The sequence below is a fragment of the Vombatus ursinus genome, unplaced genomic scaffold, assembly GCF_900497805.2.
Source record: "Vombatus ursinus unplaced genomic scaffold, bare-nosed wombat genome assembly UNPS02014794.1, whole genome shotgun sequence".
Lineage (NCBI taxonomy): Eukaryota > Metazoa > Chordata > Mammalia > Diprotodontia > Vombatidae > Vombatus > Vombatus ursinus.
Genome location: NW_020954572.1, coordinates 21,055,225 through 21,074,225, shown reverse-complemented (window position 1 = coordinate 21,074,225; position 19,001 = coordinate 21,055,225). Strand labels below are relative to the sequence as shown.

The following is a 19,001-nucleotide window of genomic DNA, read 5'->3' as shown; positions in this document are numbered from 1 at the left end:
ATTATGAAGATTAAACTTAAAAGTGTGCCCTGCTATACATCCCACCCACCCTTAGTCAGTTGTTAAAATATTTACCAGCATAGCCCTATCTATCCTTAGTCAATTTAAGCAAAATTGAAAATTAAGAGACCATCCTAGCATAGATCTAGATGTTCAATGAATACTTTTTTGTTTGTTTTGTTTTCCAGTTATAAATACACTGTTCAGTGAGGTCAGTCAGAGGAGCATTTGGTACACTGGTGATCAATTCTAATCAATGCTAATTGTCAGGACATCAACAAGAGATCTCATACCATCCTTTGACCAGGCTAGCAGAGCATGGCATGGGAAGTACATGAGAACATCTTAGGTTTGGTCACACTTGATAAACAGGAATAATAAACGGGAGATATTCCTTGGTTTGGGGGAAGAACAAGTGCCAGGCCTTCTGAGACATGGAGAGTCATTCCAGAGTGAGTGCTTGGGGTTAAAGTTCTTGAGAGCAGCTAAGGGAAGCATTCTGGTCTTCTCAGATACTATTCAGAGCCTTGCATGCAAATTCTGGTAGAACAAAGGCTGCATGATGGATGTCCAAGTTGTAATATTTCAGATTCATCTTAACTTGTTCCTATGTCAGCTGCTACACTGGCTCCCAGAGATCAGTACTTGGGATCTGGCTGCAGAGCACAAAGCCAATATGGCCACTGAGGTAGGTGAGGATTGATATTCGACTACATAGAACAGAGATTTGCAGAACTGACTCATCTCCTTGGTGAGGTTTAGATGCAGCCATTGGTATTCACCCTTACAGCAGAGGATATGATCACTTCAGCACTGTCTTTACTTGCTGATAATTCTCTTTGAACTAGCTCTTGGCAGAGTCCATAGGGTCTGAGGAGTCAATAATGATAACTTCAAAGCCATCTTTGTTCTGCTGAATGAAACTAAAACTGGTTCATACATCCAAGGTCAGCTTTGGGATGGAACAGCCTACTGTCAAGCCCCGCAAATTCTTCTTGAAGACCAGGTTCACATTTTTGTCAATCTCACAGTAAACTCTATAAATGTTTTTAAGATGAATATTTTAAGACGTCTTGGAGGACACTCTCATCCTCATCAGGCATTATCAGGACTTTTTTTTGGCTGCAGAAGGTCAGACTGGCTATCATCTCCTAGTACAAGAACTCATCTATCTCTGTGAAGTAGTTGACCCCATCCAGTCCTAGAATGTTGCCTCAGGTCTCACTGCAGGAGACCAGGATCACCTAATAGCAGAAGTGTTGGTAGTAGAGAAACTTATCCACTTGCAGGAACATGGCCTGGCCTTCCAGAAACAAATCCCCTCAGATGTGGGGGGAAGGGAGGATGTCTAGATGTTGCAAACAGGCAAATTCAGACTGGATTTAACGAAAAACAATTAAGAGCTATCTCACAGTGAAAAGGCTGGTTCCAGATCTTAAATTGTATTATAAAGCAGAAATCATCAAACCTACGTGGTAAGAAACAGACTGGTGGAGGGCAGCTAGGTGGCGCAGTGGATAGAGCACCGGCCCTGAAGTCAGGAGGACCAGAGTTCAAATCCGGCCTCAGACCAAACACTTGACACGTACTAGCTGTGTGACCTCGGGCAAGTCACTTAACCCCGATTGCCTCACTAAAAAAAAAAAAAAAAAGAAATAGATTGGTGGATCAGTGGAATAGGTTAAGTACACAAGACATAGTAATCAATGACTATAGTAATCTACTGTTTGATAAACCCAAAGACCCCAGCTTCTGGGATAAGAACTCACTATTTGACAAAAACTGCTGGGAAAACTGGAAAAGAGTATGGCAGAAACTAGCCATAGCCCAGAATCTTACACTATATACCAAAATAAAGTCAAAATGGGTACATGATTTAGATATAAAGCTGATACTATAAGCAAACTGGGAGAGCAAGGAATAGTTTACCTGTCAGATTTAAGGAGAACCGAAGAATTTATGACCAAGTAAGAGATAGAGAACATTATGAAATGCAAAATAGAAAATTTTGACTGCATTAAATTGAAAAGGTTTTACACAAACAAAGCCAATGTAACCAAGATTAGGAGGGAAGCAGAAAACTGGGAAAAAATTTTTACAACCAGTGTCTGAAAAGGGCCTCATTTCTAAAATATATAGAAAACTAAGTCATATTTATAAGAATACAAGTCGTTCCCCAATTGATAAATGGTCAAAGGATATGAACAGGCAGTTTTCAGAGGAAGAAATTAAAGCCATCTATAGTCATATGAAAAAATGCTCTAAATCACTACTGATTAGAGAAATGCAAATCAAAACAACTCTGAGGTACCACATCACACCTATCAGATTGGCTAACATGACAAAACAGGAAAATGATAAATGTTGGTGAAGATGCGGGAAAATTGGAACACTAATGCATTGGGGGTGGAGTTGTGAAATGATCCAACCATTTTGGAGAGCAATCTGGAACTATGTTCAAAGGGCTATAAAAATGTGCATACCCTTTGATCCAGCAATACCATTTCTAGGGCTATATCCCAAAGAGATCATAAAAATGAGAAAAGGACCCACATGCACAAAAAATATTTATAGCAGCTCTTTCTGTGGTGGCAAAGAATTGGAAATTGAGGGGATGCCCAACAATTGGGGAATGGCTGAACAAGTTGTGGTATATGAATGTAATGGAATACTATTGTGCTATAAGAAATGAGGAGCAGGCAAACTTCAGAAAAACCTGGAAAGACCTGTATGGACTGATGCTGAGTGAAGTGAGCAGAACCAGGAGAATGTTGTACACAGTCACAGCCACACTGTGCAATGACTAACTTTGACAGACTTAACCCCTCTCAGCAATGCAAGGATCTAAGACATCTTTATAATTTTCATGATGAAAAATGTTATCCACATCCAGAGAAAGAACTTTGGAGTTAGAATGCAGATTGAAGCATACTATTGGCTCTTTTTTTTCTCTTCTGTTTTGTTTCTTTTTTCTTGTGGTTCCTCCTATTAGTTCTAATTCTTCCTTACAACATGACTAATGTGAAAATATGTTTAATAGGAATGTATATGTAGAGCCTATATCAGATTGCATGCCATCTTGGGGAGGGAAGTGGGGAGGGAGGTGGAGAAAAATTTTAAACTCAAAAGCTTATGGAAGCAATTGTTGAAAACTAAAAATAAATTAATTTTTTAAAAATGGCACCCGAAGACTTACTTAACACAGCGTTGCCACAAATGTTCAATTTGTAAAAAATGCACTATCTGTACAGCAAAATAAAGTTAAGTCCAATAAAATGAGGTATGCTTATATAGCACAAATAGAACTTCCTTGGTCCTAGACACTACATATTAAAATTTCTTAATGCAGCCTAAGACCAAATTGTGGAGGTCAGTACTTTTAATTTAGAATTATTTCTATTATGCTGAAAGTTTTATGTTAACTGTACTGTCACAATGAAACTTAATCTATAGCAGTGAATTCCTCTAACAAAGATCTGATATTCAAAATATGTAGACAATTGATACAAACTGATACAGTTTGCTCCCCAAGCCAACGGACATGAGCAGAGAAGTTCTCAAAAGAAATACAAGCTGTCAACAACCACATGAAAAAATGCTCCAAATCAAATAAGAAAATGCAAATTAAAAAACTCCAAGATTTCACACCCATCAGATTAGCAAAGAGCGCAAAAAAGGAAAATTATAATTGTTGGAGGGGCTGTGGGAAGATAGGCGCACAGTTAGGAGTCGTGAATTGGTCCAACCATTCTAGAAAGCAATTTGAAACTACCCAACAGAGTCATTCATACCCTTTCACCCACTACTAGCAATACGCCCCACCTCTCAAGAGGTCAAAGACAGAGGAACGGGGCTCGTAAGTATATAAAAATATTTATAATGGCATTTTTGTTGTAGAAAAAATGGGAAACAAAGTAGGTACTTGTCAACTGGGTAATGGTTGAATAAATTATGGCATATAAACATAATGGAATATTATTGTGCTATAAGAAATGACACAAGGAATGGATTCACATAAACCTGGGAAGTAATGCATAAACTGATAAAATAGAATGAAGTGAGCAGAACAAGAACAATCAACACAATGGCTACAACAACAATGAAAGATGTAAGAATTCTGATCAGCACAAGTCATTATTCCAGAAGACTTATAACGAATTATGCCTTCAGCCTCTGAGAGAGAATAGACTGGACATATGAAATGAAACAAACATTTTTAGCCATGGAAAATGTGTGAATTTGTTTTGCCTACATGTGTTTGTTTTGAGAGAAAGTAATGATAGGGATACAAAAAGAAGAAAAGCATGGCAATGATGCAGGGCAATGTTGGTACTATCATGTTACATCTGATACTTTTTTTTAAAAAAGCTGTATGTTATATTCACAATTTCATATACAATCTTCTTAGTATATGAAAATGTTCTTGTTTGTAAATTTTGAGGTTCATATTAAAAGAGAAATTCCATTTAAATAAATTTAATCTGTACCACAACAAAGGAACAAACTAGTAATAAATGATCAATCCACTGATTCTCTATTCTTCCCATCATTGAGTCTCACAGACAAAATCCATAAAACTACTCTACTAATAAGGTTCACGTTCAGTTTTCAAATTCTTTTGGCTTCATAGTAACTCCTGAATACAGCCCCTTCTCTCTTCTGACATAGCTACCACTCTGCTACAGGCCCTCAACAATTCATGTCTCAACTACTACTGAAACAAGCCTGCTGTCTCTCTTTCCTCTCCCCACTCAATAAATTCCAGTAGCCCCCAATCCCTTCCAAGATCAAATATGAAAGCCTCTGTCATGCAAAGGCCTTCATATACCCTCCTCTCCTATACTTCTCCAGTCTTTTTACATCTTGCACTCCCTTCTCCCTTGGACTTGCAATCCAATGACAAAAGGTGCACTTGACGTTCCTCCCATTTAAGAACTCCATCTCCCAACTTCAAGTATGTTCACTGGTTGTCCCCACACCAGAAATGCTCCTCTTCCCCATCTTTGTTTCTTGGCTTCCTTCAAGTCCAAGCTAAAATTACACCTTTCATAGGAAGCATGTTCCTGATTCCCCCTTAACTCTACTGCCCCTCCTCTGTTGATTATTTCCAATTTATCCTATTAACTTGTTTGTACAGTTGTTCGCTTTTCTTTGTATCTCTAGAACTTAGCCCAGAACCTGGCACAAAAAAGATGCTTAATAAATGTTTATTGACTGACAACTATATCCAAAGCCCTGTGGACAATAATAACCTAACTGATCTGATTCCTCAATGATTAAGGTACTTCCAACTCCACCCCAATGATTCTGAATCCCCAGTGGCATTCAAACTTCATTCTCCATCCACCACCACCCACCCTAATGACAATCAAATCCTTCAACTGTGCTCTCCGAAAGGCCTGATCCACAAATAATAAACTAGATTTATTTTTAACCCTTATCCTTTCTAATTCCCTCCATCTTCTTGAACTCACTGAGACTTGGTTCCCTCTTAATGACAAAACTTACTTAACTACCCTTTCCAGCACTGGTTGACTTGTTCACTCCTTGCTCCCCATTGCCACTTCCAGGCTTTTCCACTACCACCCTCTCTGTTTAACTTCTCTTCTGAAGTTCATTCAATCCATATTTATCACCCAGTGGAGAATCTGGTAGTTGTAGCCTACAGACCTCCAGGACACTCTTCTTCCTCAATGAGTTCCGAGCCTGACTCACACAGTCTTTCTCTCCTGCCCACATACTAGGGGACTTCAGCACACATAATCATATATCCTCAAACACCCTACCCTCCAAATCCCTCAATTTAATCTTCCCAGGACTTACTCCTCCACTTGGCCACAGCTACACACAGAGATGGTCATACCAAAGAGCTTGGCATCACCCACAACTGTTCCACAATCATGTTCATGAACTCTGAAGTTTCTTTATCTGATCATAATCTGTTGTGATTCCAACCCCATCATCTCCCTTAAAAATCCAAACCCTGTTCTTAAGTCTTCACCACAACCTCTAATCCCTCAATCTGTCAGTTCTCTCCCAGGCCAACACTTACACACTGGCTTATATTCTCTTCTCTTCCTCATCTTAACCCCTTGGTGAACCAGTTCAACTTTACATTGTTTGTTTCACTTGAGTCCCTTGACTCTTTGGGCTATGAAATATCTTGCCCGAGCCTCGTATTACACCCTTCTTTCTCACATGCTGCCTGGATCCACTATAAGATTATGTTACATAATCTCAACTGGGCTCTCACTGTGGCAAGGCTATCTTTTTTTTTTTTTTAACATCTCTCTGACTCATTGTTCCACTCACCACAAACAGTCTTTCCAAATCTTTTCTGCAGTTCTCCCTTCTTCCACCTTCTCAATTGAGAACCTTGCTTTATCTTTCACTGAAAAACCTGAGGCTGTTAAATTGGAACACTAATGCATTGTTGGTGGAGTTGTGAAATGATCCAACCATTTTAGAGAGCAATTTGGAACTATGTCCAAAGGGCTATAAAACTATGCATACCCTTTGATCCAGCAATACCACTTCTAGGGCTCTATCCCAAAGAGATCATAAAAATGGGAAAAGGACCCACACGCACAAAAATATTTACAGCAGCTCCTTCTGCGATGGCAAAGAATTGGAAGTTGAGGGGATGCCCAACAATTGGGGAATGGTTGAACAAGTTGTGGTATATGAATGTAATGGAATATTATTGTGCTATAAGAAATGATGAGCAGGCAGACTTCAGAAAAACCTGGAAAGACCTGTATGGACCGATGCTGAGTGAAGTGAACAGAACCAGGAGAATGTTGTACACAGTAACAGCCACACTGTGCAATGACTAACTTTAATAGACTTAGCTCTTCTCAGCAATGGAAGAATCTAAGACATCTCCAAAAGTCTCATGATGGAAAATGTTATCCACAGTCAGAGAAAGAACTACGGAGTTTGAATGCAGATTGAAGCTTACTGCTTGCTCTTTTTTTTTTCTCTTCTGTTCCATTTTGTTCATTTTTTCTTGTGGTTCCTCCTATTGGTTCTAATTCTTCTTCTTTTTTTTTTAAAGGCAATTGGGGTTAAGTGACTTGCCCAGGGTCACACAGCTAGTAACTGTTATGTGTCTGAGGGCGCAGGTCTTCCTGACTTCAGGACTAGTGCTCTGTCCACTGAGCCACCTAGCTGCCCCCTTAATTCTTCTTTACAACATGACTAATGTGAAAATATGTTTAATAGGAATGTATATGTAGAACCTATATCAGATTGCATGCCTTCTTGGGGAGGGAGGAAGAGAAGGAGAGGGAGAAAATTTAGAACTCAAAATCTTATGGAAGTGAACGCTGAAAACTAAAAATAAACACATTTAAAAAAAAAAAGAGGCCATTTTCTGATTCCCTCCTTTCATATATCTCACCTCACTCAGGTTTTCTACCACCATGCTCTTTCACGCTGGTCTCACATGAGGAGGCAGCCCTTCTCCTGTCAAGTAAAACCCTCTACATGCACAAGTGTTCTCATTCTATCCTGTCTTCTCCAGCAAAACACCTCCTCTATTATTCTCAATAATCTTCAATTACTTCCTGTTTGCTGGCTACTTTCTTACTGCCTACAACCATGCCCATGTCTCCCCATCCTCAAAAAACCTTCACTTGAGCCATCCATCACCATTAATTATCATACTGTAATTTTCCTTCCCTTTGTAGCGAAACTCCTTGAGAAAACTATCTATGATAGGTACCTCCACTTTCCTTTCTCTCACTTTCTTTTTAACTCTTTACAATCTAGCTTTGTTGGGTTATTTTTGTAAGTCACTAATGATCTAATTGCCAAAGCTAACGGCCTTTTTTCAATCCTCAGTCTTCTTGACTTCTCTTCAGTCTTTGACACTGCTAATCAATCTCTTCTTGATGCTCTCTTCTCTCTAGGTTTTCTTTCTATCCTGGTTCTTTTATCAGATCTACTTATCCAGTCATCCAGTTGAGGTGTTCAGTAGGCAGTTGGAGATGCAAAGCTGGAGGTCAGCAGAAAGGTTAGGGCTGGACAAGTGGATATGAGAGTCATCTACAAACAGATGGTAATCACAAATAGGGAAGCTGATCAGGTCAACAAGTAAAATACTATGGAGGGAGAAGAGAAGCCCAGGATAGAACCTTGAGGAATATCCAAAATTAATGGGAGGGTCCTGGATGAAAATCCATCAAAGAAGACTGTGAAGGAATGTTTACATTGATAGAAGAACCAGAAAAGAAAAGTGTCCATGGAACATCTTAAACTCAACATATTCAAAACTGAACTCATAATCCTCCCCTAAACCTTCCCTTTTTCCTAACTTTTCTATTACAGTTGAGGGTACCACCTTCCCCCCAGTAACCCACCCTCTAATCAGTTGAGGTATCACCCTCAACTCCTCACTCTCACCCCCTACATCTCTCATATGTGCCCCCCTTTCACACCATTGATCACACCATGATATTCCTAAAAGTGCAGATCTGATCATGTCACCCTTGCCCCATTCAATAAATTCCAGATCCCATTACCTTCAGGACATAAATTTTGGTTTAGTCTTTAAGCCCTTTATAACCTGGCTCCTTCCTGTCTTTCCAGTCTTCTTTCAATTACTCCCTCTTCCCCTAAATCCTCTGCAATCTAGTAACACTGGTTTCCTTCCTTTTCTTCCCACAAGACACTACTTCCTGACACTGGGCTTTTTCATTGGCTGTCCCTCATGCCTGCAATGGTTTCCCTCCTTATCTCTGCCTCCTGGCTTCCTTCAAGTCCCAGCTGAAGTCTTACCTTTTTCAAGAAGCCTTTCCCAGGGGGCAGATAGGTGGCACAGTGAATAGAGCTTAGGCCTTGGAGTTAGGAGGACCTGAGTTCTAATCTGGCCTCAGACACTTTACACTTACTAGCTGTGTGACCCTGGGCAAGTTACTTAACCTCGATTGTCTCACTAAAAAACAAAACAAAAAAACAAAAAAACAAAAAAAAAAAAAAGACGACTTTCCCAGTATCCCTTGATCTTAGTGCCTTCCCTCTGAGACTACCTTCAATCTATCCTGTGGGTATCTTATTTGTACACAGTAATTTGCATGTTGTTTCCCCCATTAGGCTGTGAGCTCCTTGAGAGCAGGCACTGTTTTTTGCCTTTCTTTGTATACCCAGAGCTTGGCACAGTGCCTGCTATAGGCACTTAATAAATGCTTGTTAACTATGTCTAAGAAGGATAAATAATGTGCCCAATGTTGAAGAAAAAAGATATTAATACTAATATGGTATTCCAATACTGCTTGTACTCTAATACTGTTTGTAGACTCTGGTCTGCAAGGAATGGTTTTATTTTACTTAACGTTAATCTATATCCAACCCATTTCTAGCTTGGAGAAAGATGTCCAAACTGGCGTAGTCCCTTATGCCCTGTAACATATGTCTCACAAAAGGTTCAAGAAAATTCTTGGTTAACATTTAATCATAACATGTAAAAATAGAGCTCAGAGTATAGAGTATTATATACCATTCCTCTGAATAACTACTACTAAAACAAGGGGACCTCCTTCCTATCTTAACCCCTTCTCAGAGAAGGGTGGGTGCTAGCAAGTCAATCACTACAGGTGGACAAGTAGAGAAGGGAAGGCCCTAATATTTGGTCGTTAACCAAATCTCTTGTCCAGATCCATCACCCACCTTTCCAAAAGGGTTTTTCCCAGGAGTCTGGAAAGGGTTTTAGAATAAAATATTAGTATTTTCAGCTTTACTAAAAAGAAGATTTTAAATATGCTTCTATACCAGGATCAAAAAGCCAGTGTTTAAAATAATATTTGAACTCAGGCCTTAATGATTTCAAGTCTACCACTCCAGTGTCACCTGGCTGCTTTTATGTTCCTACCAAAGTCCTTCCTCTTTACCTTGTATTTAGTGTTTATTCTATATATACTTATGTATGTACAAAATGTTTCCCCTGATAGAACATGTTTTATTTCATGTTTTGTGTTTGTATCCCTGCACCCAGCACAGTGTCTACCACATAGATGTTTGTTAGACTTACTGGATACATATTGTATAATGCTGTTAGAATAAATAAACTCTTTCAGGCCAGTGACTGTTTTTGTTTCTGGCACTACATGAACAATGCCTACCACAGTTCTTTGCACACAGTAGGCATCTCATAAACTTTTTATACTTGTTTCCGAGCCTGTTTCTCCATTTGTAAAATAGGGATGATACTACCTGTATGTAGAACATATGTCACAGAAAGTGTTCTGTAAATCTTTGTAAAGCACCCCATGAATTCAGCTATTACTCTTTGAAATTTCTCCAGCTTCATTATATTTTTACCGAGGTGAAGTAGGTCCAGGCATAGATACAGTACTAGTTTGTCCAATTATACTTTTGGTTTTATTTCCAATTCCTTTTTCTCACAATACTTACCAGACATACTACACTGGTGTTTTCAAGATGGCATCTGATAACTAGGTAGCATCATTTTTCTAAGGCACCTACAATAGATGCCTTCACTCTCTCCTCTCACTCCTCTTAATCCCTTACAATCTGGCTTCTGACCTAAGCATTCCACCAAAAACTCCTTTCTCCAATGTTACTAATGACCTTTTAGTTGCCAAATCCAAAGTCCTTTTCACAATCCTCATTTTCCTTGACCTCTCCACAGCCTTTGACACTGTTGATAATTCTCTCTTCCTTTATACTCTATTCTCTCTAGGTTTTCTGGACTACCATTCTTTCCTAGATTTCCTACCTACCTGATCAAGGTTCCACCTCTGTCTACTCTGCTGGATCCTCCTTCAAATCATGCCTTCTAATCATAGGTGTCCCTGAGGGTACTGGCCTGGGCTCTCTTTTCTTCTCTTCTCCACTACTTCACTTGGTGATCTCAACAGCTCCCATGGATTTAATTACCATCTCTATAACAACGATTCTCAAATCTATCTACTGTATCCCAATCTCTCTCTTGGACTCCAATGTCACATCTCTAACTGCCTTTTAGACATCTCAAATTGGAAATTCAAAAGACATCTTAAAACTGAATATGTCTAAATCAGAACTCCCATCCTGGCCTCATCACTATTTCCCACCCCCTATAACCTATCTGTTACCAAGGCCTGTCGATTTCATCCTTGTAACATCTTTTGAATACATCCCCCTCTCTCCTCTGACAATTCCATTCCTCTAGTGCAAGCTCTCATCACCTCACACTTCGATGGCCTGCTCAAGTCTCTCCATATTCCAATGCATGCTGCATTCAGTCACTAGAGTGATTTTCCTAAAGTACAGGTCTGATCATGTCACTCCCCTGCTCAATAAACTCCAGTGGCTCCCTATTGCCTCCAGGATGATCAAATACAAAATGCTCTATTTGGCATTCAAAGCCCTTCATAATCTAGCCCTCTCCTACCTTTCCAGACGTCTTACACCTTATTCCCTAACACACACCTTTCGATCTAGTGACACTGGCCTCTTCCATGAACAAGACACTGAATCTCTTGGCTCTAGGCATTTTCTCTGGCTGTCCCCTGTGCCTGGAACTCTCTCCTCTGCTCTGACAACTCCCTGGCTTCCTTTAAGTCCCAACCAAAATCCCACCTTCTACAGGAAGCCTTCCTTAACCCCTCTTAATTACAATGCCTTTCCTCCATTAATTATTTCCTATTTATCCTACATATAGCTTGCTTTGTATATGTTTCCAGGTTGTCTCCCTCATTAAATTGTGAGGTCCTGGAAGGAAGGGAATGTCTTTTGCTTCTTTTTGTATCCCTAGTGCTTAGCACAAAGCCCGGCACATAATCAATGCTTATTAACTGACTGAGGAATAGTTTGTTTTTTCCTAAATGCACCATTATAATTTCTGAACACTACTAATGTTTATTTTATACTGTTCTATCAGTTAGTTAGCTGCACATGACCTTTCAACAGTTATTCCTACTGACCTAGGCCTCCCAGAAGAGCTTGGTGTCATCTACAGAGGTTGTCTGATAAAGGAGAAAGAACGGATTTTGGTGGTGCCTTTCACAACTATATATTAAGAATTCTCTCCCTATCTTTTCAGAGGTACAGGGCTATGGATGTGGAGCACCACATATTTTCAAGCTAGAATGATGTGTTGGTTTTTATTCTTTGTTATGAGAGGACTTTCTAGGTGGGAGTAGGAAGTATTACACTGGGGAATCAAGTGATATAAAAAGGGGACCTAAAAAAAAAGGAATTCTCCCCCTAGCCAAACAAGGAAAAACACTGATAAAAAGACAATTTTGAATGATGGATGAGTATCATCCATCTACACCTTAATCTGAACCTCAGAGTTCAATGTCTCTAATTTTACATGAGGAAATTGAGGCCTGGGGAGGTTAAGTCATATGCCCGAAGTCACATAGGCCATAAGCACCAGAAGCAATGTTTGAACCAAGGTGTTCGGATTCCAGAGGATCCACTGCCCCTCTAACTAAAAATGTTTGGCACTAATAAAGTCAGTACATATAGAACGAGAGAAACAAAATCACTGTAGCAAGTATCGCTAATAGAAGTCTGATATCAAGAATTTATAAAAAATTTACTAAAATATAAAAGACCAAAAGCTATAATCAGATAAGCAGTAAAAGAAATAGAAAATTTTCAGAACAAGAACTGCAAATTATTAACGACTATAAGAAAATCCACACCAAATTATTAAGAGAAATATAAATTATAAGAACTGAGATTTCATCTCAAACTCAGCAAACTGGTAAAGATAAGAAAAAAAAGGAAATTCTGCTAGAGGAACAGCGGAAAAATAGACCTGCTAATACACAGTTGGTGAGGCTATGAGTTGCTCTAACCAATTTGGAAAATGTTTTGGAATTATTCAAGAAAAAAATGTCTAAATTAATATCTTTTGACACAGAAATGTCTTTACTGGGTACACACCTCAAGAAAGACAAAGACAGAAAAATTACATAATATATCAAAATATTCACAGTAGTTAGTAGCTGAGATGTGGAAACAAAGTAGCTGTCTAAACTGGGGGAATGAATGAACAAACTGTGGAATATGAATTGAAATTTTAGTATGTAGTAGGAAATGATGAATTAGGAATTCAGAGAAATATCAGATTTGCATAAATTGATGTAGAGTAAAATCAGCTCAACTAAAAAAACAATCTACACAATAAGTACAATAATCTAAATAAAAAGAATAACAAAAAGAAATAGATCTCTGAGTAACTATTAACCAATTTTGGTCTCAGAAAACAAATAATGAAATATGCCTATCTTCTCTTGGCAAGAAAGGTGTGTTGAACGTTTCAGTATTGTCCAAAGAAGTCATTGTAGAGGTTGTTATTCTTAACTGTTTTTCTTTGTTACAAGAAAATATTCAATGAGGGAATGGCGGGGACCATCCAGAAATGACTACGATGTAGGTTAACAAGTATTTACCAATACTTGATACCTACTATGTGCCAAGTACTGTGCTAAGTGCTGGGGATACAGAGAAAGGTAAAAGACAATACCTGCTCTCAAGTTCACTATCCAACAACATATAAACAACTATGGACAAACAACATGTAGACAGGATAAACTGGAGATAATCAACAGAGGGATGGCACCAGAATTCAGGGGATCAGGAAATGCTTCCTGTAAAAGGTAGGATTTTAGCTGGTACTTGAAGGAAGCCAGGGAGATTAGGAGGGAATTTTAGGGAGGACAGCCAGTGAAAACACTTGGGAATCAATAGATAGATTGCCTTGTGTGAGGAAGAGCAAGGAGGTCAGTGTCACAGGATTACTGAGTATGTGGCACTGAGTCTGGTGTAAGAAGACTGTAAAGGTAGGAGTCACACTACAAAGTGTTTTGAATACTAAACAGTGGATTTTATGTTTGATACTGAGGTGTGTGTGTGTCTGTGTGTGTGTGTGTGTGTGTGTGTGTGAGGTGTGTGTGTGTGTGTGTGTGTGTGTCTGTGTGTGTGTGTGTGTGTGCCAGACAGAGAAAGAGAGAGATAGAGAGAAAGAAACATGGTCAGTCTTACATTTTTAGCAAGATCAATTTGACAGCTAAGGGGAGGATAGACTGGAGAGGGGAAAAATTTGAGGCAGGGAGACCAACCAGCAGGCTATAGAAGAGTCCTAGAATCACCTAGAAGTGATTAAGGGATTAGAGCTAGAGGGGATCTTAAAGATTATCTGGTCCAACCCTGACATTTTAGAGATGGAATGAAACACTGGTTTCTAAAACCTCTGTAAGTCATCTGTGGTCCTCCCACGGATGTTAGTTATGACAGTCCACCATCCCATGCACCATGAACCATGGCAATGGTTCTACATCTCACTCTTATGTTCCTTCACAACTTAGTGCCCGTACCCTGTTGTTCCAATGACTTATTTACCTTTATCAACCAGCTACAGAAGACCCTATTATTTACCAATATGTAACACCTCTACTGTCTGTCTACTTCAGAAGACAACATGGACAACATGGTAAAGCTGGCTCCAAGACAGAGGACTAAATTTCACATCCCAACTCTGATGTTTATTGCTTGTCTGACATTGGCAAGTCATCTGTCCCCTCCCCACAGCAACAATTTTCTTAATCAGGAACACCAACTAGATGGCTTCTGAATTTCCTTCCAACTCTCTATCCATGATCTTACACCTTTCTATTAAAAAGGACACAAATAATTTAACCTATCACAAATGTTTTCCTATTAGTCACTTCCAAACAATCATCAAGTAAACTAGTAAACTGAGTAGCATTTGAAAAACCTCTGATTACAAACATTGGAATCCCCTGGAAAAATGTTTTTTAAATTATGTTTTGGCCTCCTAATTTCTTTATGTAATGTTAAACCTAAGCTCCTGTCCCAAGTTAAAATATTTCTCCACATCACCATTTTTCATTATTCTCCATGAGATGTTGCTGTGAAAGACCCGGCTATTTTCATCATTCTGTACTGGGCATCCACTTCACATCTAAGTTTTGTTTAAAATCATGTGTGGGCTGGACTCCATATGTGTTTTGTATTCACCTGAATTGAAAGTTCTTTGTAGCCATTCAAGATAGAGTGTGGTATGATAATCATAATAACCAGTACTTATTTCAATAATCTACTAGTGGTGAATATTTCCCAAAATATTCTATTTATTGTGAATGTCTAGTCAGTCCTGTGACTTTTTACAGTTTGCAGAGCTCTTTACACATTATCTCATTTGATCCTTTACTACAACCCTGTGGAATAGGTGCTATTATTATCCTCATTCTGCAAATGAGGAAACTGAGACAGAGAAAGGTTAGGAGATGCCCAGGGTCACATAACTAGTAAGTGTCGGTAAGAGGCAGGAACTCAAATCTTTCTGATTCCAAGTGTAGCACTCTATCCACACCCAGCTGCCTCCTTAAGACTCCAGTTAGAAAGATCTGGGTCCAAATCTACTCTCAGGCATTGACTAGCTGTTCGACCTTGGGGAAACCCTTACCCTTCATGAATCTGGGTCTCAAAGAGTTGGACTCAATGACTTATTAGGTATCTTCCAGCTCTATGTCTCTGACCCTATGTACTATTACTATCCTATACAGTATTTGGTACCCAACAAAACAGTTGCAGGTTAGAATGAGTTCACAATCTCATGTTTACAGTTTGTGTTTGGAGCAGTTTGCTACTCCTTACAGTTACATTTTCACCCGGAAATATTTCTAGTCAGTTCTAAGAGAAGTTTCCCAATTAGGAGTTCCTTAAAAAACTGAATAAATGTTCCATATTGGCTACATTTCTGCGGGAGTTTCAAAAAAGAAGATTGTATGAGAGGTAAATGGTAAAGTAAAACTATAGAGTTCAAGAGTTCAGAACAACACTTATTGAAAGCTCCATATATCAGATAATTAGCTCAGTAACATGCTTGTGGGAGGGGCTTAATAAATGCTTGGAATCTGAAAGATAAATAGGATCCTGAATTCTACTGTGTTTATTATTTGGGTCATGGGGAAAAGGTCTGAGAAAGGTTTGAGATTGCCTAGCGATGAGGTTGGAACTTGGATCAGTAAGAACTGAGTTCAAATGCTATCTACAACCAGCTGTTTGTCCCTTAGCAAGCCACTTAACTTCTGTGACTCAATTTCCCAATCTGTCAAATGGGGATGACCTCACCAGGTTATGAGGATTAAATGAGTTAACTTATTTAAATCGCTTTGCAAACTCCCGAGCACTATATAAATGTTATCTGCTTGTTATTTGAGAGATCACGACTTGCAATCAAAGGACCGCTAAGTCAAAGGGAGGTTAACTTCCCTTGAAGAAAGAAATCATAAAAGTCATTCACTATGTGGTCTATATCAATAATGTCAACATTAAAACTACCCCCCCACTCCTAAGGTAAACGAGGAAACAAACTTAGAAACTAGCCACGAGGTGGGAATGCCACCATACCTCCGAGAAAGTGGGCCCCTCCTAGGGTTCCTATCCTTTCTAAACTGTAGGGGGCTTCCACCCTCGGTGACAACGGAAGTAGTTTAGTTTTCACCAGTCAACACAGGAAGGAATGTCAAAATACAATGACACTTGCTGAGATACCCCCGAATAGGGCTAAGCGACGTGAGGGGGCGTCACACGAGACTAAACCTGCACACGTGGGAGCCCGGCGCCCACTCCCCCACCCGATGCCCCAACCATCTGCGCTCGCCCAGGTCCCGATGGGCCCTCACAGAGTGACACATGACAAGGCCTGGGAAAAAAAAAACATGTCTTTAAATTGGGATGGCATCCAAAACCTTTGCTCGCCTACCCCCGGGGATTCCCCACTCCCCCTCTCCCAGCCCGATCTGCCGGCCCCCCCAGCGCAGCCCCGGCGCCCACACACGTGTTAGCCCGACACCGCCCCACCGGGTCCCACGTGCGCTTGGTCCAACACACTCCCCACGTGTGGGCGCCCCACGGGCCTTCGCGGTCGCCGGGGTCACCGCGTGACCCTCGGGTCCCCGGAGGGGGAAGGAAGGAAAGGGCAAAGTCCGGGGTGTGGAAGTCTCCCAGACAGCATAAGTGCCCACGCCCCTCCTCCCTAACCTCCCACCCTCTCTCCCCCTCCCCAAAAACCCACGGCTGGGGGCGACGGCCCCTTTAAGACGCGGCCCTGTAGCCGCCCGCGGAGGGGGGTGCAGTGCGGCCTACGCCCCCCAGGCCGCCTGCCCACGCCTAGCGGACTCACCTCCGGCCGCCGGGCCCCGCCGCCGCGGCGGCGGAGGGGGGGGGGGGGGGGGGGGGGCGGGCGGGGGCCGGGGGGGGGGTCGCCCCGCCGATGGTGGCGCCGCCGCTCGCTCGCTGGGGCCGCGGCTCGGTGACTACGCTGGGCGCGGACGCTCCTCGCTCCCTCGCTCAGCGGCTCCTGGGACCCCAAGATGGCGGCGGCGCTGAGGCGGCTGCGGGCGCTGGGCCGGCGGCGGCGGCGGCCACTTTCACTCACTGAGAGGAGCGGAGCAGGGACACGGGGAGCCATGGCGGGGGGGAGGAGAGGCGCCATGGCCAGGCCTGAACAATCGAGCCGCCACTCGGCCGGCACGTCGTCGCCCCTCCCGCGCCCCCTGCCCGCCACTCGCTCCGTGACAGCCGTCACGGCCACGGCTACCCGCTTCGCAAAGCTCGCGCTCTACTACCACCGCCTGACGCCCCTCGCAGATCGGGGTTCGAGGTGATCCTGATCAATGTTATCGGTTTACAGATTGGTTGGGGCTGGGACTGGCGGAGATTGCCGAAAGGCTGCGGGGAGGAGGAGGACGTAGCCAGGGTGAGCCAGCAGATCTCGCGCTAGCAGATGTCGCGAGAGTTTGCATCTCCGGCAACTGCCGAGGGAGGAGTCCTGTGACCGGAAGTGATGTCGGCTAGAGGCAAAGGGTCTTTGGAATATTAAATCAACCGAGATACTTTACTCTTTCTCCTCTCTCCCCGACCCCATTTGATACTGTGGGCTATAAACAGCTTGCTGGGAAGGGGAGAAGAACTTCCGGTCTGTTTGCTCCCAGTTGCCTTAAGCAACGTACAGGCCCCTGAGCTCTTGGGGCCATCCCTGTAGGCCCAAGGTTCCCTTTGGATTTCACAGTGCAGGGGTCAGTCAGCTAATAACACACATAACCACTATCTGTTTAGTGCTTTACCTTCATTATTTAATTTGATCTTTACAGAAACCCCTTGAGATAGGTACTAGGGGGTATTATCCCTATTTTAGAAGAGGAAACGGGGTCTCAGAGAAGTTAAGTGACTTGGCCATGGTCATACACCTAATAAGGTGGGATCTTCAACGTTGCAAATCCCGTAATCTCTGTGCCGGGATAATAAAAATACAACTATATACCATTTAGATAACGCTTTAACGTGTTTAAACGGCATTACATACATTATCAGAAGCAACACGGGATATCAGACGAGTTATTGCCAAGTCGTTTATGAACCCTCTTATACTACTCATGACCCCGTTTGGGGTTTTCTTGGCAAAGATACTAGTGGTTTGCCATTTCCTTTTCCAGATCATTTTACAGATGAGGAAACTGAGACAAGCAGAGTTAAGTGACTTGCCCAGAGTCACACAGCAAGTAAGTGTCTAAGGCTGGGTTTGAACTCAGGAAGATGAGTTTTCCCAACTTCAGGTCTGATGCTCTATCCACTTTGCTACCTAGCATAATAGAACTGATCTCAAAGCCAGGAAGACTTGGGTTCAAGTCCTGCCCCTGTTGAAGGCTGGCTAAAGGATCCTGAGTAAGGCAGTGCAGAAAGCAACTATCTAAGATTGTTAGTTGCAGAGAAGTTGCAAATCTGCATTGGTAGAGGGAATTTCTTCACTTAGAAATTTCCAAAATTAATGAAATCACCAGTCTAGTCCCAATTCCTTTACGTGTGTTATTTGATAATGAAAAGGATTTGGTGAATCAGGTCTGACAATAGCCCCCAGTTGCCTCAGGCAACATATAGCTCCCCTACCCCCCCACCCCACGCGGAGCCCTTGGGGCCATCCCTGTGGAGAGAAGGTTCTATAATACAGTGTCAATGGG

General features: G+C 41.6%; 1 protein-coding gene and 1 pseudogene across 1 annotated transcript in view; both read right to left on the bottom strand.

The window, feature by feature from the left end:
• Window positions 1-1,538, bottom strand: part of INO80 (INO80 complex subunit) — a 99,932-nt gene extending 98,394 nt beyond the window's left edge. The window contains exon 1 of the mRNA XM_027869915.1: window positions 1,473-1,538. The gene's annotated coding sequence lies outside the window, so the exon portion shown is untranslated. The remainder of the gene's footprint in view (window positions 1-1,472) is intronic.
• On the bottom strand, window positions 89-17,479 carry LOC114049017 (annotated as a pseudogene).
• Window positions 17,480-19,001: the final 1,522 nt, after the last annotated feature.